Source organism: Panthera leo, chromosome A2 (genome assembly GCF_018350215.1).
Source record: "Panthera leo isolate Ple1 chromosome A2, P.leo_Ple1_pat1.1, whole genome shotgun sequence".
NCBI lineage: Eukaryota > Metazoa > Chordata > Mammalia > Carnivora > Felidae > Panthera > Panthera leo.
Genome location: NC_056680.1, coordinates 6348880 through 6374657, shown reverse-complemented (window position 1 = coordinate 6374657; position 25778 = coordinate 6348880). Strand labels below are relative to the sequence as shown.

General features: G+C 47.4%; 1 protein-coding gene across 4 annotated transcripts in view; it reads right to left on the bottom strand.

Moving 5' to 3' along the window:
- The window catches only part of INSR (insulin receptor), a 114919-nt gene that overhangs the window by 87614 nt on the left and 1527 nt on the right, over positions 1 to 25778 (bottom strand). The gene's annotated exons all lie outside the window — the stretch shown is intronic.

Sequence of the window (25778 nt, the reverse complement as noted above, 5' to 3'; positions counted from 1 at the left end):
GGCACTCAACCGACTGAGCCACCTGGTTTTTGATAGTAGCCGGATGTGAGGCGGTATCCCACTGACCTCTAGCTTATTGCTGACATCCATCCTTCCCCTGAGGGAGTGGCGGCCTCACAAGGTCAAGAACTCATCTCCGCTGACGGGCCACATCCTCAGAGCCTAGAACAGTACCTGGCACTTAGCAGGTGGATTGGAAGTAAACGCCAACTAACAAGCAGCTTGGGCAGGGTGGAGGGATTTGGGGGCCATTTGAGGACTTCAAGGGACAGGCCTCAAGGGCTGCCTGGAGAGACAAGTGGGGGAAAGGTTCGCAGCCCCAGGCTCAGTCAGGCTGTGAGCTGGGGGGGGGGGGGGGGGGGGGGGGCGCGGGGTGTGGTACCAACTTTTGTCCAAGCCTCAACTTCTTCCTCTGTGAAATGGAAATGATAAGGGCATCTGCCTCGCGAAGTCACCCAAGAGCTGGGAAGAGAAGCCGTGCAAAATGCTTGCTTACAGGAAGGCACGGCACCTTCCACAAACGTTCGCTCACAGCCTCCCCTAGGAGAGACTAAATCAGGTTTCTCCTCACACGGCAAGGCCCTCCAGCAGGCCCGAGAGCCCCAGAGGTCTGTGCGGAACAGAAACTATCTAGGGAATGTGTTTTCAACAAAGCCAACACCAAAGGAACACGTGTCTACAGCGGAGCTGTGGCCTTTAAAAGCCTCCAGCTTCCCCGCCTGGCTCGGGACGCGGGACGCTCACTCCCTTGGCTGCCCGAGACCTTGGGCGGCCTCTGCCATGTGGAGAGCCGCACCGGCCTGCTGAATCCCAGAAACTCGGAAGCGTTCACACAACCTGCACAGTGCGGAGGAACCTGGAAAGCAAGCCAGGAGGGGAAAACGTTCCAGATCCCACGCTTGCTTCTGCGAATGCTGTTTGGGTTAAAAGGCTCCACGTTGCCTTGAGAAAGTTCAAAGCCACTGGGCCTCCGGGGTGCATATGTGCCACCCAGCATTCTGCCATACAACCTTCTCCCGCCTCCACCGAATTCCTAGGTTTCGAATCCTAACAGCCGGTGGCTGAGTCTCTTTACCGCAACCTGCCCACGTCTCTTAAGCTTTTCCGACAAAACTTTTCCTAGGCCTCGTCGTGGGCTCAGTCTTGATCTTTTTTTTTTTGATGATTTTTTTTTAACATTTTATTTATTTTTGTGAGACAGAGAGAGAGAAACACAGCATGAGCAGGGGAGGGGCAGAGAGAGAGGGGGGGAGACACAGAATCTGAAGCAGGTTCCAGGCTCTGAGCCGTCAACACAGAGCCCGATGCGGGGCTCGAACTCATGAACCACAAGATCATGACCTGAGCTGAAGTCGGATGCTTAACAGACTGAGCCACCCAGGCGCCCCCACGTCCTGCTCTTTTTGCATGAAAAGGGTGACAAGTCCAGGGTCCTAGCTGGGCCCCCACCACCACCACCATTTACCCATGCCCTCCTCCACTCTCCTCTCCTCCAAAAAATAAACTGAACAACAACGATCGATGATGATGATGGTGATCACAACGACACATCGTGCCCAGGGGCGGGAGGAAGTCATTGGGAAGAGACACAAGATGGCTGCAGGGGACGACGGCACTGGGTTCCATGTTGGTTCTGGTGGTGGCCATACGAGTGCGTTCTGTCCAAATTGCTGAACCGACCACTTAGGATCGGCACATTTTAGAGCGTGTGAAATGTCTCGATTACGAAAATTCACTAAAAAGAATAACACAACAGCAACAAGGTGAATACATTTATAACTATAATAAAGCTCCAATAAGAGCAACGGTGTAACTGCAATGGATCTCAGGCCTGCCTTTTCTTATTTGACCCTTACACCTTTATGACAGGTTTCTATTCCCATCTTACAGATGAGGAAGTTGAGGGACTTTGGAGAATTCCAGTAACTCGCCTGGCTTCCCACAGTTAGTAAGCGGTCGGGCCAGGTTACAGATCATAGTAGCTCCTTGTGTGCCCAGGGATGTGCTGGCATGCGTCTTATTTGATGACAGCTTTCCAAGACACTTCCATAACGGAGGCACCTGGATGGCTCCATCAGTTAAGCATCCGACTTGATTTTGGTTCTGGTCATGACTCAAGGATGTGGGATCGAGCCCTGCGTCTGGCTCTGCACTGGTGGCATGGGGTCTGCTTGGGATTCTCTCTCTCCTTCCCTCTCTGCCCTCTCTTTGCCAAAATAAATTTAAGAAAGAAGGAAGGAAGGAAGGAAGGAAGGAAGGAAGGAAGGAAGGAAGGAAGGAACTTCCACAATGAAACCCTAAGGCAAAGCACTGTGAGCCACTATCAATCCAGAAACCCCATATGCACACGGGCGCGTGCACACGCACACGTGCACACACACACACGCACGCACACACACGCGCACACGCACGCGCGCGCACGCACGGACACACGCACACGCACGCACACATGCACACGCACACGCGTGCGCGCGCACGCTGCCTACTGAACTAACCTGCCACCTGACTATCCAACACTTTCAAACCAAGGATGGCGAGTCCCTGCAACTTTGAGCATTTCAGGAAAGCGAAACATCTTTTTTTTTTTTCTCTCCTAACTGCTGGAAGATCTGTTTATTCTGGCTCTTAACAAAGTTCTTTAGTAATCCAAAGCTAGAGAGTATATGCATGTGTGATATTTTGTTCTTAACAAAACAAATATAGACAACTGGGTTTTTTTTTTTATATGTTTATTCATTTTTGAAAGAGAAAGAGAGAGAGAGAAACAGAGCATGAGCAGGGGAAAGGCAGAGAGAGAAGGAGATAGAATCCGAAGCAGGCTCCAGGCTCCGAGCTGTCAGCACAGAGCCGGACGCAGGGCTCTAACTCACGACCCACGAGATCATGACCTGAGCTGAAGTCGGACGCTTAACCAACTGAGCCACCCAGGGCGCCCCAAAGGTGGTTGTTGTTGTTGTTGTTGTTGTTTAATTCCCGAAAGGATAAACAACCTGCCTGGGGGTATTGTCAGTTAGCAGGGGGGTTGAGATTTAAACTCACATGGGCCCTCAATCACGATGACAAAGTGTTTCCTCCAACATGACTTCCAAGTTGTTTTGCTTTTAATCTTTAATTTTGGTCATTTGATGTCTGTGGACACAAACCTGCTGATGGAAACTCCTGAATAATCTTTACAAAACAGAGCCTTGTATCCTCACCAGCCCCCTTACGTATCAGGGCTCCCTACTTTATATCTTTGCCTGAGATGTCCCTGGGCCCCAGCACGGTGGACCCTTTTCATATGACAGCACTCTGTGTTTGACATGTGACTGAAGTCACTGTTAACAGGCGATGCTCGCAGAAACCCAGAACCTGACAGGCAAAAAGAAAAAACAGCAGAAAATCCACTTGCAGGGTTCTGTACAGTAAGTAAAATACTACTGCTTTATACAAAAGTATGCAGCACTGTGTAGGGATCAGCATTTAGTTAAAAATTTGGTCTTGGCGATCATTTAAAAAAAAAGTTATCTCTGGGGAGAAGGCAGTTAACGTAGGGGAATTTTCAGGGAGCCCAGAACGTTCCCCTACTCGACCTGAGTCTGACTCTCTTTACAATGGCTCGTAAACCATGCAATTGTCCTCTGCACTGCCGTGTGGCCCTGTTCCATGCTACAAGGTCGTCAGGAGGAAAGACACTGAGAAAACTGGCAATTCAGAGGACTAGGACCTTAGGATAGGATTCAAAATATGTTTTCATCCATTCAAATCATGGAAACGAGGGTTTGGCCCGGGGGGGGGGGGGGGAGAAGTTCTCCTCTCCTTCTTTAAAATATTTCTGGAAATAGATTTTTCACAAATTTTCCTGAGAGAACATACCAGAATCAGATCATCACTCCTGACCAGTCAGCCCTAACGTCTGCCGAACTTTAAACCTGGTCCACAGTCTAAAAAACAAGGCAAGGTTCAACGTCCAGCTTCCCCCACCTTGAAAGATCCTGAGAAGGTCATCAGCCCAGGATTATGCTTCTCCCTCTCCAAAGAGAGCCTTTAACTTCTTAAATTCTGACTCCTTGTACTTATAGAGGGAAAACCATCCTAACATGTTTGCCGTAAACTCACACGGAAGAGGATTTCTAGTTCTCTTTTTTTTATTTTTACATTTATTTATTTTTGAGAGACAGAGAGAGAGCACAAGTGGGGTAGGGGCAAAGAGAGAGGGAGACACAGAATCCGAAGCAAGATCCAGATTTCGAGCTGTGAGCACACAGCCCGACGCAGGCCTCGAACCCACAAACTGTGAGATCATGATCTGAGCCAAAGTCAGGTGCTTAACCAACTGAGCCACCCAGGCACCCTGAGAATTTCTAGTTCTCTGAAGAATAAAGTTCTGGGAAGAAGGGAGGGATGAACAGGCAGAGCACAGGGAACCTACAGGCTGCGAAACCATTGTCTTTAACACGTGCCATTAAACTCTATGTCACGACCCAGAGACTGTCCACACAACATGTGAACTCAAGTGTAAACTAAGGACTTTAGTTAATGCTGGATCAATATTGGCTCGTCAATTACAACCACCGCGGAGTAGTCCCTGCCCCTCTCCCAGCCACAGTTTCCGTTACCCCCAGTCAAGCAGTCAAGGGTCCTCCTTCTGCCCCACCACAAGCAGGCCTGTGGCAGCCAAATGTGACGTCACAGCCTCCTACACACTTTATCATCTCAGGTCATGACAAGAAGGGCAAGTACAGGACAAGGGTTTTGAGACAGACATGACATTCACGTAACTTGTCTTACATTATATTGTTCTAAGTGCTCTATTTTGTTGTTAACCTCTTACTGTGCATAATTTGTAAGTTACCCTTTACCATAGGTACTCATGTACCAGAAAAGGCATTGCATAGACAGGGTTTAGTGCTATCCGCGGTTTCAGGCATCCACTGGGGGTCTTGGAACAAAACCCCCATGGATAATGGGGGGACTGTTGTAGCACATTAATGCAAAATGTTAATAATAAGGGAGTCTGTGTTGGGGAGGGTGAGGAACGCTATGAGAATTTTTTTTTCACTTTCTGTAAGCCTCAAACTGGCCTTAAAAATAAATGCTATTCTGGGGCACCTGGGTGGGTTGAGTTGGTTAAGCATCTGACTTCGGCTCAGGTCAGGATCTCAAGGTTTCGTGGGTTCGAGCCTCACATCAGGCTCTGTGCTGACAGCTCAGAGCCTAGAGCCTGGAGCCTGCTTTGGATTCCTTGTCTCCCTCTCTCTCTCTGTCCCTCCCCTGCTCACACACTGTCTCCGTCTCTCTCAAAAATAAATAAACATTAAAAGAAAAAAAAAAAGAATAAAATTCTGCAAATGTCATATATCTGGGGTTAGGCTTCAGGAAGATTTTCAGAGCCACCAACTTGGACCTAATTGAATTAATAATATCACCCTGTTAAAAACTAGCTGCTTTTCAGAAAAAGATGCGCTTAAGAAAATAAAAGGGTTAGCCCCTGAATGGGAGAAAATATTCACAATACCTCTGACATCAATCTGGATTGCAAAATGGATAAATAATGAAACAAACCACCCCCGAAGGTTGCGGGGGGGGGGGGGAAGGGCAAAGGATTTTAACAGTCATTCCACAAAGCATATACAGATCCCCAATACACCTGTGAAAAGATGTGCACCATCACTGGTCATCAGACAAATAAATGCAAATTAGAGCCACAAGGAGAAGTCAGTTCACACACACTCGAATGGCTGATATTAAAAAAACTGACATCACCAAGTGCTGACGAGGATGCGGAGCCCCTGGAACTCTCGTACGTTGCTGGTAGAATCATACTGTGGTCCAAACAGTTAGGAAAAGGGCTGACAGTTTCTTAAAGTTAAACATATGTCAATGCATGCACACCACTCCTAGGTATGCATCCAAGAGAAATGAAAACATCCGTTCACACGAGGGCTCACGTACAAATGTTCATAGCAGGCTGATGCATAATAGCCAAAGATTCCAAACAACCCAAATGTTCCTTAATAGGCAAATATAAAATACCATAGGCCCACACAACAAAATACTCCTCAGCAATTTTAATAAGCTGTCAGGGCACCTGGGGGGGCTCAGTCGGTTAAGCGTCCAACTCTTGATTTCGGCTCAGGTCACGATCTCACAGTTCGTGGGATCAAGCCCCACGTCGGGCTCTGTGCTGAGTGTGGAGGCTGCTTGGGATTCTCTCTCTCTCTCTGCCTTCTTCTCTCTCTGCCCCTCCCCGACTTGCACACACGTGCTCTCTCTCTCTCTCAAAATAAATAAATAAACATTTTCTTTTAAGGGATAAGCTATCAGTAAACGCAATAACGTGCATGAATCTCAAAACATGAGATCTCTCTCCAGGAGTGCACACCAAGGAAAGGCCATACGAGGCACGGCAAGAGGACAGCTTGTCTAAAAGCCAAGAAGTGGGCTCTCACCATGAACAGAATCTGCCAGTGCCTTGATCTTGGATTTACCTGCCTCCAGAGCCGTGCGAAGTAAATGTGTCCATACAGGAATTAAAAGTATGATACAGATTTACATCTACACAGAATTTTAACAGATTTAAGAAGGAAAAAAAAAAAGCGGATCGTAACAGACGGATCAAATGTGTGTTGTTTAATCCCCTCGCTCTATGGTACGTTGTTAAAGCAGCCCAAGCTACTAAGACACCTACCCGAGGTCAGCAGACATTTGCTCTGCCCATATGGAAAATCCTGACTTGCTTCACCCAAAATGCTAGGGTCAAATGCCAGGGGATGCCAAAATCCCACCCACCCACCCACCCACTCAAGGACAATGCTGCTGCCTCCCTCCTGGCTCTGTTAGCTTTGAATTTTCTCAACAAGGACCCCAGGGCATGGGGAGAGCAAGGCAGGCATGTGTCAGAGGGCAGCACCCAGTGGAGGATTCAGAAAACCCATCTGGGAGAGCCCCAGGCGTTGGTGACCTAGAGTAACAGGTCCACGCCTCCATGTGACGTCCCAAACCAATGTGACAAAGGCACCTGCAGATCACAGACCTGCCCGACCCACCACGTTTGCAGAACACACACCCCCAACGTGCCACAGGGCACACGTGGACTCCCACAGACATCCAGAGGCCCTGATACCCACCCTCAGATCCTATCACCTCCATCTCAGAGAGAGGTTGCGCAAACCGTACTTTGTTCGGTTAGAAAGAAAACAGTATAAAGTGAGAGGCCAGGAGCCCTGTTGGGTTTCGGCTCGCATTTATACAGGGTTTCACAGAGCTGACAAAACAGCTTCATGCTCCCCACCGCAAGGAGGGACTCCAGCGACAGCCCTGCGGGTCAGGTGGGGACTCAGCCAGGGGGCAGGGGCAGTTCGGATGGGGACACCAGCGGAGGGGAGTCACTGGAACTCACCGTGGGTATAGGCGGCCACCAAGCATTGCCCACGATAAGCACACACCACACTGCACAGAGGGGGAGGGTGGGGGGCTCAGGCCACCCTCTCCCTGCCTCAGTTTCCTCTTCTATAAAACGGGGAGGCTAAAATCTTGTCCCCCAGAGGGCTGTCATGAGGAATGCTGTGCTCATTAGCACATAGTAAAGATCAAGTAAATGTCAGGGCTTTGAATCCTGTTGCTGTGGTTTTTTTCTTTCTGACTTCAAACCCTATACAAGTCCTTCAAACCCCAAAAGCCCCTTCAAACCCCAGCAATCACAAGAGAACAGTCTTAGAAAACAGGAGGAAACAAAGTTCATCCGTTAAGCTACCTTCCCAGGTATCAACATACAGAATCAAGGTCTGACCTACCTGGATCAGTGCCCTGAATGAGACACCGCCCAGGTGCCAGTGCATTCCAACATTCACGGGGTGCTGGTGGAATGCTCAGCCCCAAACTGGGCTGAAAGAGGGGCCGCAGAAGAGAATCCATCCAATCCCTAGCTCAAACTGGCGAAATAGGGGGACACTGGCAACTTCCCCGGAAGAAAACATCTACGGGGAAATTGATGCTAAAAACAGAACTGCTCGGGGACAGTCTCGTGGAGGTATTTGGGATTGGAACCAAGTGGGGGCTTGGGGGGAGGGGAGGGGAGCACAGAGCTTTCAGATGCAGAGATGCTTCCAGTCAGGAACCAAGGGGTTAGAAATTAACTGCCGGGCACCACGCACATTATCAACTGACCTTAACAACACGCTTATGGAGGCACCGCTATCCCATTTTACAGATGGGGAAGCTAAGGCTGTTCTTACCCAAGAAGTGTGAGAAGTATTAGAACTAGGAGAGCATGGAGATAAGAAGGAAGATTCCAGGTACTGGCTGTGTGATCCCGGGTAACTACTTAGCCTCTCGGTGCTCAGTTTCTCCATCTATAGAATGGGAATAACATTCCCTACTTCTTTAGGTCGTCAAGAAGATAGAATGTATCAATACCTATAAAGCTCTAAGAATAGTGTCCAAAACGTTATTCTAGTGAGCACCAGGAATGTATTTTTGCCAAAACTCTCTTCACATGTGTACATTCTGTTGTTGGTAACTTATATCTCAATAAAACTACGAAAAAATAAAAGTTGAGAGCAATAAGAGAAATAAACAAAAATAAATATCAAAATCGTTGCCACAGCATGATCTCATGCCAATGATAAACTGGAAACAACCTTACAATGCCGCCCATACAGGAATTAAAAGTATGATACAGATTTATATCTACACAGAGTTTTAATAGATTTAAGGCGGGAGGAAAAAGCAGTTTGCAACAGAGGCATCAGGTAGCATCATATAACCTCGTTTTCTTCAACATGTTGATTCCAGTTGATACATATGTTTGCAGAGACAATTATGAAAGATTTCTCGTCAAAATTAAGAAGCCATGCTCGGGGGTGGGGGTAGATTTCAGGGTGATTATCTATAGTTCTTTCCTTTTTAACTATATTTCTCTAAAATAAAGCATGGATAATTTATGAAATAAAGAATAGACATTTTTTTAAAGACCTAATGAATGTTTTCTAAAGGGACAAGAATCTAGGGATGCAATTTGTGTCTAAAACTAAGGTAGCCCTCCTGCTCTTATCCAGAGGAGATACATTCCAAGACCCCAAAAGGATGCCTGAAGCCGCGGATGGTCCTGACCTCTATACATTTTATGTTTCTCCTATATGTACATATATTCACCCTTCTCGCGATGGGAGGAGATAATAAAATGCCTATGTGATGTCACACAGGCGACACTGCCTGAACTCATTACGTTTCAAAAAGAAAAAAATATGAGAGACAGCATTCGTGACCAAGAAACATAATAGAGGACCAACTTTCTTCGTGATCCAGAAAATGCATGTTAAGGCTCTAATGATACACCTTCCCACGCCACTCTGACCCAAATGGAAAAGCCTGACCTGATTAACTTGGGGAAAAGGTGTGTGTGTGTGGGGGGGGGGGGGGGGGGAACAGTGATTTTTAGTATCTACTGATGTAACAATGTAAAATGTTTTTTCATTGTTAATTGCTTTAGAAAACAAATAGTCCTTATCCATTTCATCCTTCCCCCTGTGTTCAATATTTAATTTAAAAATTTTGGGGGGCGCCTGGGCAGCTCAGTCGGTTAAGCGTCCAACTTCAGCTCAGGTCATGATCTCACGATCCGTGAGTTCGAGCCCCGCGTCGGGCTCTGTGCTGACAGCTCAGAGCCCGGAGCCTGCTTCCGATTGTGTCTCCCTCTCTTTCTGCCCCTCCCCTGCTCACGCTCTAGCTCTCCCTGTCTCTCAAAAATAAATAAATGTAAAAGAAAAAAATATATATAAAAAATAAAAAAGGAAAAGAAAAGAAATCCAAGGGAGGACGTTTTAGGTCTCTGCTCTCAGCCTCCGCCTGCAGCCAAGACAGAGAAAACAAGGTTTTGGATGATGGACGAATCCTCTGGACGGATGTTAACACAACAGCCAAACTACCCCCCCCCCCCACCAACCCCAACACCAGTCTTAGTCACGAACAATAAAAAAGCGTAAGAAACACAGACTCCAGATGGCAGATGAAAACCTTTATTAGATTTCAAACGAAAACTCCTACTGTAATCCTTCTAACATGATACAGCCCCATAAAAATAAAGATGAATCACAGACCATTTTCAAGGAAAGGTTTGACCACATGACGTCACAACAACTCACACTGACTTATCCTTAGGCTGAGAGCAAGACCCAAAAATAGAAACAAGGGCCAAACAGCGGGGCAGCTCACAGGTCAAGTTCAGCGCTGGCCCAGCCCACGCTCCTCAAAGCCAGCATCGCAAAACCGTAAGCACATGATGAGGGAAGGAGAGAGAGAAAGTGCCTTTGGAAAAACCAGCTCCAGCTGTCTCGGGAGTTAGGGCAGCGGGGATAACAGAACACATGAGGGATGACAAGTCTTCCTAGCTCTGGTAGGACAGAGACGTTTCGCCAGCGAAGTTAAGCCTTTATGTCCACACCCCACGTGCATGTCAGTCCTGGGGGGCAGCTTGTCTTGTGGGACGGGAGGTTGTGAGCTCTGACCCCAAATGTGCCTGTTGTGGCAGCGTCCAAGCATCGTTTCTAGAAGCCCATCGAACGGTCGCTCGGCTACCGAGAGGCCACCCGCAGTTATAAAATGCAGAAACCCTGCAGGTCACAACAAGTTAAATTTTTAATCCCAACGACTGGACATTGAGACAACCTATTAAAATAAAGTTAATTTTTTTTTTAAACCCTAACAACTAGTGATTAAAACTCACTCAACTGGAGAGGCAGTGTAGCAGTCACAAAGGCATGTGGTTCCCAATCAAAACAGACCGTGGGCTAGGTGCCAGTCCTAGCCCCGCCCCCACCCTACTATCTGGGCCACCTTGGGCAAGTCACTTTCCCTCCTGTGGCATTATAATTCCTAGGTTGTCCAGGAAGATTAAGGCAGATCATTCATATAAAGAAACTGAAAGAGAGTCAGCCCTCAAGAGCAGCTTTTGTGATAATGATTCTCAAAAATAACTAATCAAAATCATGTTCCCAGACTCTTTAGAAAACAAAAATGTTATATAGCCAAAACCTTGGAGGGCAGCCAAAGTCGCATTCAGGGGTTGAATTCATGGCTTTAAAACCTTTAACTGTATTAAAAGAATGTTACTGGGGCACCTGGGTGGCTCAGTCAGGTGAGCATCCGACTTCAGCTCAGGTCATTCTCTCCCAGTCTGTGAGTTCGAGCCCCGCATCAGGCTCCGTGCTGACAGCTCAGAGCCTGGAGCCTGCTTGGGATTCTGTGTCTCCCTCTCTCTCTGCCCCTCCCCTGCTTGCACTCTGTTTCTGTCTCTCTCTCAAAAATAAACATTAAAAAAATAAAAAGAATGTTATTAAATTCTTCATTCATTCATTCATTTCCCCCCAGTTTACTCCAAAAAGGATTTCGGTGTCTGGTGAGTCATCTAAACATTTTACACACCAGAGGGGTAAAAAAAATAACAAAAAACAAAAAAACCAACCCTGGTAAATCTAAATAAATGTAAGTAGAATATATAAACAAGATTATAGCAAGCATAAAATCATGCTATTAAATCCAAAAATCTCAATGAAATGACTACTAAGAAAATACAAATTTCAAAAGCTGACTCAAAAAGATCTTTCCAGAGGTTAAAAAAAAATTTAAGCTGAATTCCCTAACAACCTCATATGAAATTTTTCAAAGGTTATCAAAGAATTACTCGCCCAGAAGTTTATAGCACCATATGATTTTTCCAACAAATAATTCGTTCTTCAAGTGTTAGTCCTGATGCCACAATTCTAGAATATTTAAAATGGAAACTTGCCTAGTTCATATTACATGGCTAGAATATCATATAATAAAACCTAATGAAAAGATTGCAAAAGAAAACAGACCAAAATATAGCACGATTTCACTCATGAACACAGAAGGCAGAAATCCAAAAAAATAAAAAAAAATAAAAAACTAACCAAGACAAAGCAAACCCAGCAAATCAAATTCAAAATATCAAGTCATCACGACCAACTAGGGTTTACCACAGGAAAGTAAGGATGATTTTATCTTAGGAAATCTATCAAACATGGATGTCCCGGAATACTATTGTTAAATATTTAATACTAGTCTTGAAGCCCAAGTCAATAGAATAAGATTTAAAAGTGAAGTGAGAGGGGAGGGTGGGTGATGGGTATTGAGGAGGGCACCTTTTGGGATGAGCACTGGGTGTTGTATGGAAACCAATTTGACAATAAATTTCATATATTGGAAAAATAAAAATAAAAAAAAAATAAAAGTGAAGTGAGAGGTATAGCATTTAGATGGGATTTTTTTTTTTAATGGCCAAAATGTGTAGAGGATAAAATTGCACACAATGAATAAAAAAAAAAAAAATGAAAACCTACTAATCCATTCCATTAAAGGATCGGGATTCAGGATAAATATGTCCATTCAAAGCAGCAACAATGAACAACAAAAACTCTAAGATATAGGAATCATCATAGCAAGAAATGTGCAGGATAAATATTTTTAAAAGAACAACATGAAAATATGTGAATAAATGGAGAAATTGATCACACACCTGCTTGGAAAGGAAAAATATTAAGGTATATTTTCTCAAATTAATTTACAGGCAATACAATTTTTTTAAATGTGTATTTATTTTTGAGAGAGACAGAGACAGAGCATGAGCTATGGAGAGGCAGAGAGAGAGAGAGAGAGGGAGACACAGAATCAGAAGCTGGCTCCAGGCCCCGAGGTGTCAGCATGGAGCCCGATGCGGGGCTTGAACTCACAAACTGTGAGATATGACCTCAGCTGAAGTCAGACGCTTAACCAACTGAACCACCCTGGCGCCCCAATCTAATACAATTTTTAACCCAAATCTGAATGGGGGGGGGGGGGGGGGGAGAGTGCCTGGGTGGCTCAGTTGGTTAAACTCCTGGTTTCGCCTCAGGTCATGATCTCACGGTTCGTGAGATCTAGTCCTGTGTTGGGCTCCACGCTGACAGCACAGAGCCTGCTTGGGATTCTCTCTCTCCCTCTCTCTCTGCCCCTCCCCCGTTCATGCTCTGTCTCTCTCTGTCCCAAAAATAAAAATAAAAAACGTTGAAAAAAAAATTAAAAAAAATAATAATAATAAAAAAAATAATAATAAAAAATCTCAATGGGTTTTACGCATGCTGGAGGAGGTAGATTTAGAGACTCTGAAGTTCAGGGAGAAAAAGAAACACTTTGAAAAACTGCAACAGGAAATGTTGGATCTACCATTAATAAAACATGTTCTAAATCTATGATAATTCAATCAGTATGGTACTGGTACAAGAACAGGCACAGACAAATGAAACCGAATTGGTATCCCAGAAGCAGGCCATGGTGTTTTGTTGAATTTCACAAGTGATAAAGAAAATATCAAGAGTCATTTGGGGAAAGGAACTGATTATTCAGTCACTGGAATTCAGGAAATTAAATAAAGGCTCAGGAAAATCATTTTAGGCTGTCAGTGACACCATACACAGTCTTGCTCTGAGTCCTGGCTACAATGTTTCATTAATGCCACTGTATTTCCCACCCTGGGGTTCTGTGCCAGATGCCAAAACTCTCCACAAACTCCTGTCCTCCAATCAACAGGTGGAACCTATCCTGGCTCCTCCTTCAAGCTTGCCTTAGCCATGTGACTTGCTCTGACCAATAGGAAGGTAGCACACATGAAGCAGAGACTTGGAAAACACTTGTGCACTAGGGATTAATCTCTGGCTACTTTTGGAACCTCCAGCCCATCATGTGATCCAAGTATAAGCTAGCCTACTGCAGGATGGGCGGCCACAGGGAAGAAAACCAAAGCATCCCAGCTGACAGCCCAGCACTGCCTGCCAGCCATGTGACTGGGGCCATCCCACCAGCTGAGCCCAGATTCGGGAAAGCCAAGCCCGTGTCTGTGGTCAGCTGAGGGGTCCAGCCCAGAAAACCTGCCCAGCTAACCCACAGAATCGTGAGCAAAAATAAATGACAGCTGTGTAAAAGCCATTATGTTTCAGGCTGGGCTGTTACACGGCAAAAGCTAGCTGATACAAGTTCCAAGAGAAGGCCCTATGTCCTCCCAATAAACCACCCCTCCTCACTGTAGTTTAAGTTGGTCTGAGTAGATTCCTGTTATCAGCAGTCACGAGTTGACTAGGGCACTCCATGCTGAGCCAGGAAGACAAAATGAGACTGAGGTTCCCTGCCTCAGTCCCTTCCCCATCTGGAGCCTACTTCCTCTCTGCTACACCCATTCTGTTCTGCTTGCAATAAAAAGCACTCTATTCCCTGTTCCTCAGAGAGAGAAGAGAAGCCAGGAAGGAGCTGACATATTTCTCCTTCTTGATGACACTTTCGTGCCCCCACTCACCACACCTACCCCTTCCTTGTTCCTCTTCTTGGTCAGAGGTACCTAGAATAGCCTCTTCGTTGTATGCAACTTTCCCAAGCCTCTCCTTCCTATATTCCAGACTCTCAAGGAGGTAAAAGGCTGAAAAAAGAAAAATTCAACCTTCCATTTCATATTGAAAGGAAAAAAAATCAAAAAAGAGAAATGAGATTTTTGTTTTTATGAAAAGAGGCGATGTCAGTTAAAAGTTGAGAAAAAAATGATGAGACTGGGTCCTTTACCATTTTCTTATTTCAGATAAGGACCCGGAGGCTCAGAAGAACCAACTTGTCCAAGGTCACACAACAGACACAGGAGTCAAATCCAAGTGTGTCTGACCCCAGACCTATCTTTAACCATGCAATGAAATGCTCTAGATCAATGCTGCCCGACAGAGCTTTCTGGAATGATGGAAATGTTCTACGTTGCATTCTCCGAATGTGGGGAGTACTACCAGGGGACAAATGTTTAATATTATTTAACTTTAACTCATTCCAACTTAGCCACATGTGACCAGTGGGGCTACCTTATGGATGGCCCAGCTCTGGATTTTACCACGTTGATTCTCCACTGCCACCAGAGGGGGGACCTTCACCATCATTACCCTTGCCGAAGCCCACCTACCCATCCAAGAGAAGCGGCAACTGAAAGATGTAAGAAAATAGCGTGAGGGCAACAGGGTTACCACCAAACCTCTGAAAGCCTTCTATAAATACTCTAATGTCAGGACGCCTGGGTGGCTCAGTCCGGTAAGCGTCGGACTCTCAGTTTCGGCTCAGGTCACGATCTCACGGTTACGTGAGTTCAAGGTGCTCTGCACTGACAGTGTGGAACATGCTTGAGATTCTCTCTCTCCCTCTCTCTCTCTCTATCCCTCCCCCGCTCAGACTGTCTCTGTCTCTCTCAAAATAAATAAGTAAATAATATGTATATCATAAATACTCTAATGTCCTCTAAAATAAAATAGCCTGTGCCATTTTACCCTTACTCGTTTAGAAAGAACAGACCCTTAAGAATGGACTCCCATTTGGGGCACCTGGGTGGCTCAGTGGGTTAAGCGTCCGACTTCAGCTCAGGTCATGCATGATCTCACGGTTCATGGGTTCGAGCCCACATTGGGCTCTGTGCTGACAGCTCAGAGCCTGGAGCCTGTTTCTGATTCTGTGTCTCCCTCTCTCTCTGCCCCTCCCCTGCTCACACTCGCTCTCGCTCTCTCTCTCTCTCTCAAAAAATAAATAAGAAAAAACATTTTTTAAAAATTTGAGAATAGATTCCAATTGACCATCCCTGGCTGGCTAGAACCTTTACAAGATCTCCTTCACCAAGTAGAGAAAACACAGAATTTTTTTTTTTTTTTTTTTTTTTTGGCCTCTGTGTAGCCAACATTTGCACTGTGGGTCAAGGGGGAATCACTGTCATTTTCTGACTTCTTTGATTCAGAATGTGTAACTTTTATGACCTGGGTCTACTTTAGTTTGCTTCACCCCTCCTCCCAAGACTTCAAGGCCAGTGTGCCACTGTGTCCCTCACTTTCTCGTGTCCCTAACTCCTATTTTTCATCCTGCCAATGCCCACTGCTGTTATTTGCCATTCCCAACACGAGACGCTTATAAACTCCCAATGGCCAGAAGTCCCAGAATCAAGTCAAGCAGTACCCCAGGCTTGTGGCTGTCTTTCAAAGGCATCTTTTCAAAAACTGTGAAGAAAGTCTGTGAAAACTTATGCCCTTCTCTGAGCCACAGGGGCATTTCTAAGATAATTCTCCGATTCAATTTTTTCTTTCTTTATCAAATTCATCCCCACTTGGAAAACCTTTCCTTTCTCAGATTCACCTGCTGTTTGCTCTCTGGCATGTGTCTCGAGGTCTTATCCACTCTGTCTTTGTAGAACCACGCACCCTAAGATCAACTTCTCGGTTGTTTATTTTTTTCTTACCCTTGTAAAATTCCTTTGCAAATAACCCTCAGACCTCGTTCACTTATAAAAATAATTTTCTTAGCAAAAGTTGCCTCCGTAAAGAACACGAAGTTTGCTTACGAAGTTCAGTCTGTGTCTTGTTTACCATATGCTAAAAACAGGAGACCAGGGAGTACCATTTTACTGCATGACAGAATTTTCAGAGTTTAGAAAAGAAAAAAATAATCAAAGAGGCCAGGGCAAGGAGCAGCCAAAGGCTATGTTCGTTTTGTGTGGTTTTCCAAATCTGTGTGTTCTTTGATAATACAAGAGTTTATTTATTTATTTTTTTTAATAACACCAAAAGCAGAAAAAGCAAAAAGAAATCTTGGCTTAATCTGTTAAACACAGAATCACTAAATGGCCCAGCAATCCCCCAAGGGAATTGAAAATAATTATTCAAACAAAAGATTGTACACGAATGTTCGTAGCTGCACTATTCACAATAGCCAAAAGGCGGAAACAGCTCAAATGTTCATCTGTTGGTAAACAGATAAACAAGGCTGGTATATCCACGTAATGGAGTATTATTCAGCAAAAAGAGGGATGGGGTCCTGATATATGCTACAACACAGATGAACCACGAAATCGTGTCTGGTGAAAGAAACAAGACGTAAAAAGCCATATATCAACGATTCCATTTATATTGAAACATCCAGAGTAGGTCAACCCACAGAGGTAGAGAGCAGACTAGTGGGTGTTGGGGACTGGGGCGGGGTGGGGGGGTCGGAGCAGCAGGGAACAGTGAGTGACCACTCATGGGCACGGTTCCTTCGTGCCATGATGTTGAAACGTATATGGTGATGACGGTGACACAGCACTGTGAATGTACCCAATGTCACTAATAAATCTTATGTCACTAGGAAATCTTATGTGTATTTTACCACAATAAAAATACGTTGGTTTTTATTTTTATTTTTTTCAGGTTTATTTACTTTTGAGAGAGAGAGCGTGCAAGCAGGGGAGGGGTGGGGGGGACACAGGATCCCAAGCGGGCTCTGGGCTGACAGCAAACAGCCCGATGAGGGGCTCGGACTCACGAACCCCAAGATCACGGCCTGAGCCGAAGTCGGGCCCTCAACCGACTGAGCCACCCAGGCGCCCCAAAACACATCGCTCTTTACAGAAGAGAAATCCTGACTGCTTCGGATCGAGCCTGTCTTGCTTTGCATATCTCCCGCCAGTTTTTTTGCAAAGGTGAAAGCCATTTGCCTCCACACCAAGGAGATCACCTGTGGCGGGAACGCCAGTTGCCCGCGGACAAGCGTTGCAGGTGGTCCGTAAGGAACACTGGTGCTCCACATGCTCTGTGCCTGGGTGACTCACTGTAGGCACCAGCAACCCTGTCCTTATCAGATCTTCCAACGTGAACAGTTTCTCATAGGCGAGCGCTTGGAAACACTCTAGAAAAAGCCCATCGAGCAACCTCCCTCTCCAGACAGCAGCCAGCAAGCCTGGGGCTCACTAAAGACCCAAGACCCTCGATGGGAGAAAACGAGAAGCAAAGAAACTTGTCTCCTAAAAAGGCCAAAGGACCCTCTACCGAAAACCCTCCAGGCACTTGACAGTTTGGGACTTTTATCTAGCAGATGCCCAGCCCACCCCCCACCCGCCCCCAGCGCCATTGGAACCCTGCCTCTGTGTCCCGGGGCTTGAGGTTGGGTTGGGGATCTTGGGTCGCTTCCCAAACCTAGAATTGGGGGAAATCAGCCCAATTTGCTGCTACCCGTAGGGCCCCTGCCCATGACAGACAATGGGGCCCCAAAGGAAAGCAATTTTTTTTTCCTACTTAACGTTATTTATCTGTAAGTCTGAGCTAGCACAGACTCTCTCCAAGCCTGAGAGAGAGGGAAAGAGAAAGGAGAGAGGGGAAGAATGGGGAGCAGGAGGAGAGGGGCGGGGGACACAATTTTGAAACCCTCCGCTGCGAAAGGGAATGTTCTATCCCGGACAGGTGCCTGGAGAGACCGCACGGTGTGCCTGGCTTCCCAGCCCCACAGGACCTGAGGTCCTTGGGACCCCCCTGGGGCACTTCAGACGCCCAGTCACAAAGAACAGAGTTTGACTCTGACAAAGGGTCTGGTGACACGGTGGGAAATAACTGGTCAATGAATTTCGTCAAGGAGGAGGGAACAAAAGAAAAACTCGTCCGACCAGTTAACCAAACAAGCTACCGTTCCATAATTGCGGATTTAACTCTACCCCACCTTCTGCCAACGGGACTGGGCCGATTTACTTCTCCAGGCGAAAAGGTGGTTAATCGGAATCCCTCAAGCTCCCTCCAGGAAGCCAGGCACTCGTGCAAACTTCAGTCTGGGTCTACTAGTGTCCCCAGGGTGCCCGGTGACCACGGGGTCAACTGGTCTCCCTTCCCTTCAGGGCATCCTCGAGCCTTCTAAAACACGTGCTGCCTACCCAGCTTACAACCTTAACAGTGAGGTCCTTCCACTTTTTGTCCGACTCAGCAAGGGCTCCGGGGTCCCATCCGGAATGCAGCCCCAAGGTGCCTCGTGCCCCGGGGAAAACATCCGACATCCATTACCCGTGCTGGTCCGAGCCTCTGCCCAGCACGAGGCAGCCTGGCCCAGAACAGGCACCTGTCTGTGGCTTTTTTGCCCTTGCCGTTCTGCCCACCCAGAACACCCTTCCTTCTTACCCTCTTTCTAAGCATCATTCGCCAGCTGAATCAAACCGCTCCAACCTGGAACCACCTTCCACAAATGCCAGTGGCAACCTGTCATCAAGGCTGGGGACGGGAGGCATCATCACTCGCTCTTTCCTGCCACACACTATCCAACCGGCTCCAACACCAGACGTTCATCTCAAAAATTCCAAGCATCCCCGGTGATAAGGAAATCACCATGACCGTGGAATTTTTTTTCAGTTTGGTGCGGCTCTCCCAGACCTTTTTAAAAGATCGTCGCCAAAACAGAAAGGAGTACGAATGAAAAATTCAAATGGCCCGTCCTGCTACGCGATGTATTGTCTTTTGTTATTATTGTTATTCGATCCCCGCGAGCACATGTCAGATCTCCCTATTTTCTGCAGGGACTACAGTGACACAGCCACAAAGGAATTTAATTTATCAATATTCTGCGGCGATGTTATCTAGAGAACATTGTGATTTCCAGGTGCTCTGGCTCCAGACATGTGCAGAACCACCGATCAGATGACTCACTTGGAGAGGAATGGGGAGGGGGAGGGGCACCTACCTGCCTTGTGACATCCTCTGCCAGCTGGGCTGCCTTGAATGGTTAATTCACTCCTGCCCTTTGACTCCCCAGCCAAACCAAGAGCTCCTGGTGCAAGGCATGGCATCCCATACTTCATAGCCCCCTCCCCGCAGTGCCAACAAGGGGTAGGGAGACTTCATAGCCCCCTCCCCGCAGTGCCAACAAGGGGTAGGGGGGCTGTGTCAGCCTGATGCTAGGATGTTCCCAATTTCCGATGAAAACAGCCTCTACCCCCCAACGCTCCCCTCATCTTTATAAGGTGCAGAGCCAAAAACAGAGGTTGGCCCATCTTTTTTTTTTTTTTTTTTTCTGTAAAGAGCGATACAGTCTCTGTTGCAACTACTCTTAGCACTAAAACGGCCACAGGCGTTATGTAAATGAATAAATGAGCCAGCGCGGCCTGGTTCCAATGAAACTTTATTTTGGGACGCTGAAATGTTAATTTCATATCATTTTCACCTCTTATAAAATATTATCCTCTAGATTTCCACACACACACACGCACACACACACAATCTTTTTAACATATAGAAAGCATTCTTAGCTCACAGCCCAGACAAAAATCACTGATGGGTTGGATTTGGCCCATGGGTCAGTTTGCTGACCTCTGGTCAAGCGCACTGGGCAAGCCTGAGGTCAAACCACTTCCCAGAAAGGTCTCCTCCTAGAGTAAGTTTCTTAATTAGTACTCTAGCCTCAGTGTCCCCTTCTGTAAAATGGGAGTAGCGTCCTCTCATAGGCTGGCTGTGGTGACGATTCCATGAGGTAGCTTGTCAAATGCTCAGCGCTTAGTAAGTGCTCAATAAACGTTAGCTAGGAATGAGTGGTCAAAGGCCATTGCGTATCTACATGATAGGTGCTGGGGACACACCAATAAATTCCACAGTCCCTATCTTCAAGAGATCTTAGCCTGGGGCACCTGGATCGCTCAGTCAGTCAAGCGAGCTTCTGACTCTTGATTTAGGCTCAGGTCATGATCTCAGGACTGTGAGATCGAGCCCTGCACCCTCCTCTGCTCTGGGCATGAAGCCTGTGTAAGAGTCTCTTTCTCTCCTTCCTCTACCCCCACCCATATTGCACACACGAGAGAGAGATAAAGAGAGCGAGCTTAGCCTGACAGAGGAGGCGGCTAATGCAAGGTGGCACGAAAAGAGCTATATGGAAAGGCAGCCAGGATGCTGGCAGGGGCAAATTCTAGGGGGTGTCCCCCCTCCCCTCCATTTCTTTCTTTTCAATACTTCACCAACTTTCCACGTTGAGCTCAGGAAAGCACAAAGGTTAATACCTCAAATTCTGAGCCGGAACACCCAGGGTTCCAGGGGGGATCCCGGCTCCACTGCTCACTAGCCATGTGATCCGGGGCAAGTGGCTTAACCTCTACGGGGCCTCCACGGCCTCACCTGTGAGCAGGAATTGCGGGGAGGATTCGACGCGGTGTCAGAAGCGACGTGCATCGAACAGCGCCCGGCACAAAAGAAGCATTTGCCACCAAGAAGATTCTGATTATTGAAATGTCAAAGGCAGAAGTAAGTATTTAATATTTGATCTAAACAGAGCCCCCCCCCCACCCCCCATGCTCAGAGACGCTGGAACAAGGATGTATGTCCAAACCCGGGGAGGAGAACCCTGCCTCCTTTCTGCCCTCCTGCTTCTACTCTCTGGCCGGATCCCGTAACGTGGCACTATGGCCAGTTTCCTGGCACCCTGCGCGCCCCGGCCTCGCCCACCCCTCTGACTGGCAGCGAGCAGCTGGGGTGGCCTCCCAGGGGGAAAAAAAAAAAATGCCACTGGGTTTGGCTCCAGCAGCTGGTCAAGCAAGCTCTGTGGCTTCTGATGCCCCCCAAAGCCCAGAGCTGGGGGTCTCCAGAGCACTGGAGGCACTGGGTGAGCAAAGTGGTCTTCCCTCTGGGGCCATGGGTCCAACACCCACCCCTCATCCACAGGTCATGCAGTGGGCTCCCCTCTGCCCGCCCCAAGCCCCAAATCAGAATTAGAGCCAAACTCAGCAGGTATGCACCCAGCGGCTGGTCTCCCCAGAAGGGGAGTAGACCCATGGCACTCACAGGAAGCTTCCAGAACACACAGAGTGCCAGGCGCTGGGCTAAATGCACCCTCCCCAACCCCCGCACCGTCTCACCTACCCCTAAACCACAGTTCTGACAAGCAGGTCCCGCAACTGTCCCCGTCTTTCAGATCGGAAGACAGAGGCTTGATCCGGCTCAAGACCAGTGAACAGGATTCCAAGTAATTCTTGTAAGCACCTGGAAAAGGGTCAGCGAGGCCGACCTTTGGGGTCCTGATACGCACCGATTTGGGGGAGGGGAGATACACTCCGAACCTGACGGCAAGTTTGGGGCTCCGACTGGTGCCTCTACCCACAGAGATCCTTCTCCTGTGACTCTCCCGGCCGAGCTGCCTCATCACATACTCAAGGTCAGTATTTGCCACCAGAAGGTCCTCTCCAAGCAGGTGGGGCTGGTCCCTCCCGTGGCCCCTGGGACCCCAATGCCTGGCCATGGTAGGCTCTCAATGAATGCGATCCATGACCCAGCTTGCATAGACTCCATGTTCTCTGTCCCTCTGAGGCCTCTTGCATTTGGCCTCTCCTTTGACCCCAAATCCGTGAGCAGGGTGATGGAGAGGTGGCATCTCAAGCCACACACACCACAGTGATTTTTTTTTTTCCCTTTTAATTACCTTAACCTTCCTTTAACCTTCCTTTGCTTTCTCTGCTTAAAGCATCGTTCTTTGGGGAATGGGTATAAGAAGGGACACTGTAGAGAATGCATACAAACTGGGTCCAGAGAACAACCCACACTTTCGTCCCAAATGCTGACCAGACCCCAGAAGCTTCCAGATCCTGATAATTACATAAGAAAAAGACAATGGTTCTGGAGGCCCCGGGAAGTATTTGAGAGGGTTCTAGAGAGCTGAAAGAGTTGTTGGGTAGTATTCACAGGCCTGTGTCCATCACCGAAGAGAGGGGAGCACCCCTAAAGGTTCATTTCGGTCTGTTCTGTGTTCAAGTCTCACACGACTTCAGATAAGCCTTCCAGAGCCACGGCAACAAGGTAACATAAGCACCCAAAAAGCCAGAGAGGCTCACCATCGTTCACAGCAGCCTTATGAGCTGCTGTGGAAGCCCCCCAAGTGTCCATCCATAGATGAATGGATACGTAAATGTGGTCCATCCACACGATGGAATATCCACCCACCAGCCTTAAAAAGGAAGTTCTGACACCCACCACCACATGGCGAACCTTGAAGGCGTTATGCTCCGTGGAATAAACCAATGACAAAAGTCCAAACACTGATTCCACCTCTATGAGGTCTCTAGAGGAGTCCCAAGCATAGAGACAGAGAGTAGACGGTGGGCACCAGGGATGGCGGGGGTGGGGGGGCAGTCAGTGTTCCACGGGGACGGAGTTTCAGTCTGGGAAGACGGGAAAGTTCTAGAGACGAATGGTGGGGGTGTTGTTGCACAACAGTGCGAGGGTGACTGATGCCACTGAACTGGATACTTAAAAATGTTTACGATGGCAGGCGCCTGGCTGGCTGACGTGGTGCAGCGTGCAACTCTTGGTCTCAGGGTTGTGAGTTTGAGCCCCACGTCCGGCACAGAGCTTACTCTTCAAAATAATAACAAACAAATAAAAATATCAAATCTTTAAAAAGAAATTTAAGATGGTGAATTTTATCTTACGTGTATTTTACCACAATAAAAGAAACTGAGGAAGGGAGAAAAAGGCCAGAGTGGAGTTGTACTCAGCAGACGGGGGCACCGGTTCAAAGAGCGATCATTTCGGGGCACCTGGGTGGTTCTGTCAGTTAAAGCTCTTGATTTTGGCTCAGGTCACGATCTCATGGTTCATGGGATCAAGCCCTGCCTTGAGCCCCATGCTGACCGCACAGAGCCTGCTTGGGATTCTCTCTCCCTCTCTCTCTCTCTCTCTCTCTCTCTCTGCCCCTTTCCCCCCTCAGGCTCTCTCTCTTTCTGCTCAAAATAAATAAACATTTAAACACTAAGTAAACAGGGGCACCTGGGTGACTCAGTCAGTTAAGCATCCGACTTCATCTCAGGTCACAATCTCGTGGTTCGTGGGCTCGAGCCCCGTGTCGGGCTCTATGCTGACAGCTCGGAGCCTGGAGCCTGGAGCCTGCTTCGGATTCTCTGTCTCTGTCTCTCTCTCCCTCTCTGCCCCTTCCCTGCTCATGCACTGTCTCTCTCTCAAATATAAATAAACATTAAAATAAACAAATAAATAAACAAACAAACAAAAACAATCATTTCAACACCTGTTACCAGGACAGGACAATGCCTTGCCTAGGGGACCTCAGCACCGATTACACACCAGGAGCAGCGAACATCAATGCCAGATGCCGGGAATCAGGTATTGTCAGTCACAGCAGCAGGTGCACAGCCACCCCCTCCCCCACGGCAGAACCCCCAGCGTTAGAAAAACAAGCCTGTTCTCAAAAACAAAAGATGAGGGAAGAAAACAACTGCTCGCATCAGGGACATTTCTGCAGATAATACCACCCTGGATATTTTGAGTAAAATGTGTACAGAAATAAATCCACAGAGGAATGTCTTAAATAATATGTCAAGACCCGAGAGCCCAGAGCATTTCAAAAAGGCACCTAAATGTGGAGACCTCGGCATTGAAATAACAAAAGCATGTTCCATTTCTCCGGTGCCCCACCTACAAGTGGCTCTAAACAGAGGGGACGGTCCCCCCGCCCCCACAAAAAAAATACCACATGGCTTTTTTGTGTCGCAGACTTGGCACAAACCCCAGCGGTCTTATGAGCTGTGTGGCCTTAGGTAAGTTAAGTAACCCCTCTGGTCTCTAAAATGAGGATAACAGTGCTCCCCTTGTAGCCAGATGCTCTCGGGACACAGATCCGAAACAGCCTCTTCTCCCCTCACCATCGTGAATACCAGCTGCCCCCCAATCCATCTAGACTGTCACTCCCACAGCTTATTCCCCCCCCACCTGCTCCCCACCCCCACCTCAGCAGCTTCCCTGTTCTACCAAATCCCAGACCCACAGGTAGTCATTCTACTTGTGCTGAGATTTCGCCCCAACTTTGTCGTTCAGCTCCATTCTCTCTGTCCCTGACCGGCCAACGTCCCCAAGATTGCTCCACAATATAATAATCATCCTACCCACGCCCATCCTCAAACAAGGCTCTCTTTGCCTTCACTGCCCAACCTCTCAGAAGAGGTGTGGCCTCTGCCCTCACCTTCTGTTATGCTCCCCACGGCTCCCATGGATTCTACTCAGGACTCACCCAAGTAGCCTTTGGGCTCAGGCAAGAAGACCCTCCCTTCCCCCCGTGCCCTATCTTTTATGATACGACCCACCCATAAAGCATCCACTCCCTTTCTCCCACCTCGATCTCACATTCGCTAATTCTTCCCAGGGAATTTCACAAAGTACGAAAGAGTCAAAACAATAGAAAAAGTAACGGGGGTGTGTTTGGAACTTGCCTTCCTGGTTATCAAAACATTATAAAACCACAATGATTAGAATGATAGCGGCCCCAACGCAAGGAACTGGTTTACCGATACCCAGAAACAGACCCCAAATCATGACAAAGGAGTAAATTTCATCAATAAAAGGCATTGAGACCCCAACAAGTTATTTGCGGGGAGAGGAACACCCCTTTGAATCACGCACACAGATTCCAAATGTCCAGGATGAGCTTTTTTTATTGATAATTAAAATTAAAATGGGAAATTTGGGGGGAAAAAACCACATTCATTTTACGGGGGGAAAAGGACTTTCTAAACATAGAGTAACAGGACAGGCATGCAAACATCCAACTCTGGACTCCACAAACATTTTAAATATATATATTTTTAAGGTTTATTCAGCTTTCAGAGACAGACAGAGACAAAGCTGTGAGCGGGGAAGGGGCAGAGAGAGAGAGAGAGAGGGAGACACAGAATCCGAAGCAGGCTCCAGGCTCTGAGCCATCAGCCCAGAGCGCGACGCGGGGCTCGAACTCACGAACCGTGAGATCGTGACCTGAGCCGAAGTCGGACGCTCAACCGACTGAGCCACCCAGGCGCCCCCGGACTCCCCAAACATTTTAAGCTTCTCTGGAAGCCGACATCCAGAGCATCTTGACCACCGAACAAAAGCGTCTGAAGACACAGTTGGCAAAGGGTTAACAGCCTTCGTGTTGAAAACCGCAAGGAGACTAGCATTTCAAAAACCACTAAAGTACTAAAAGAT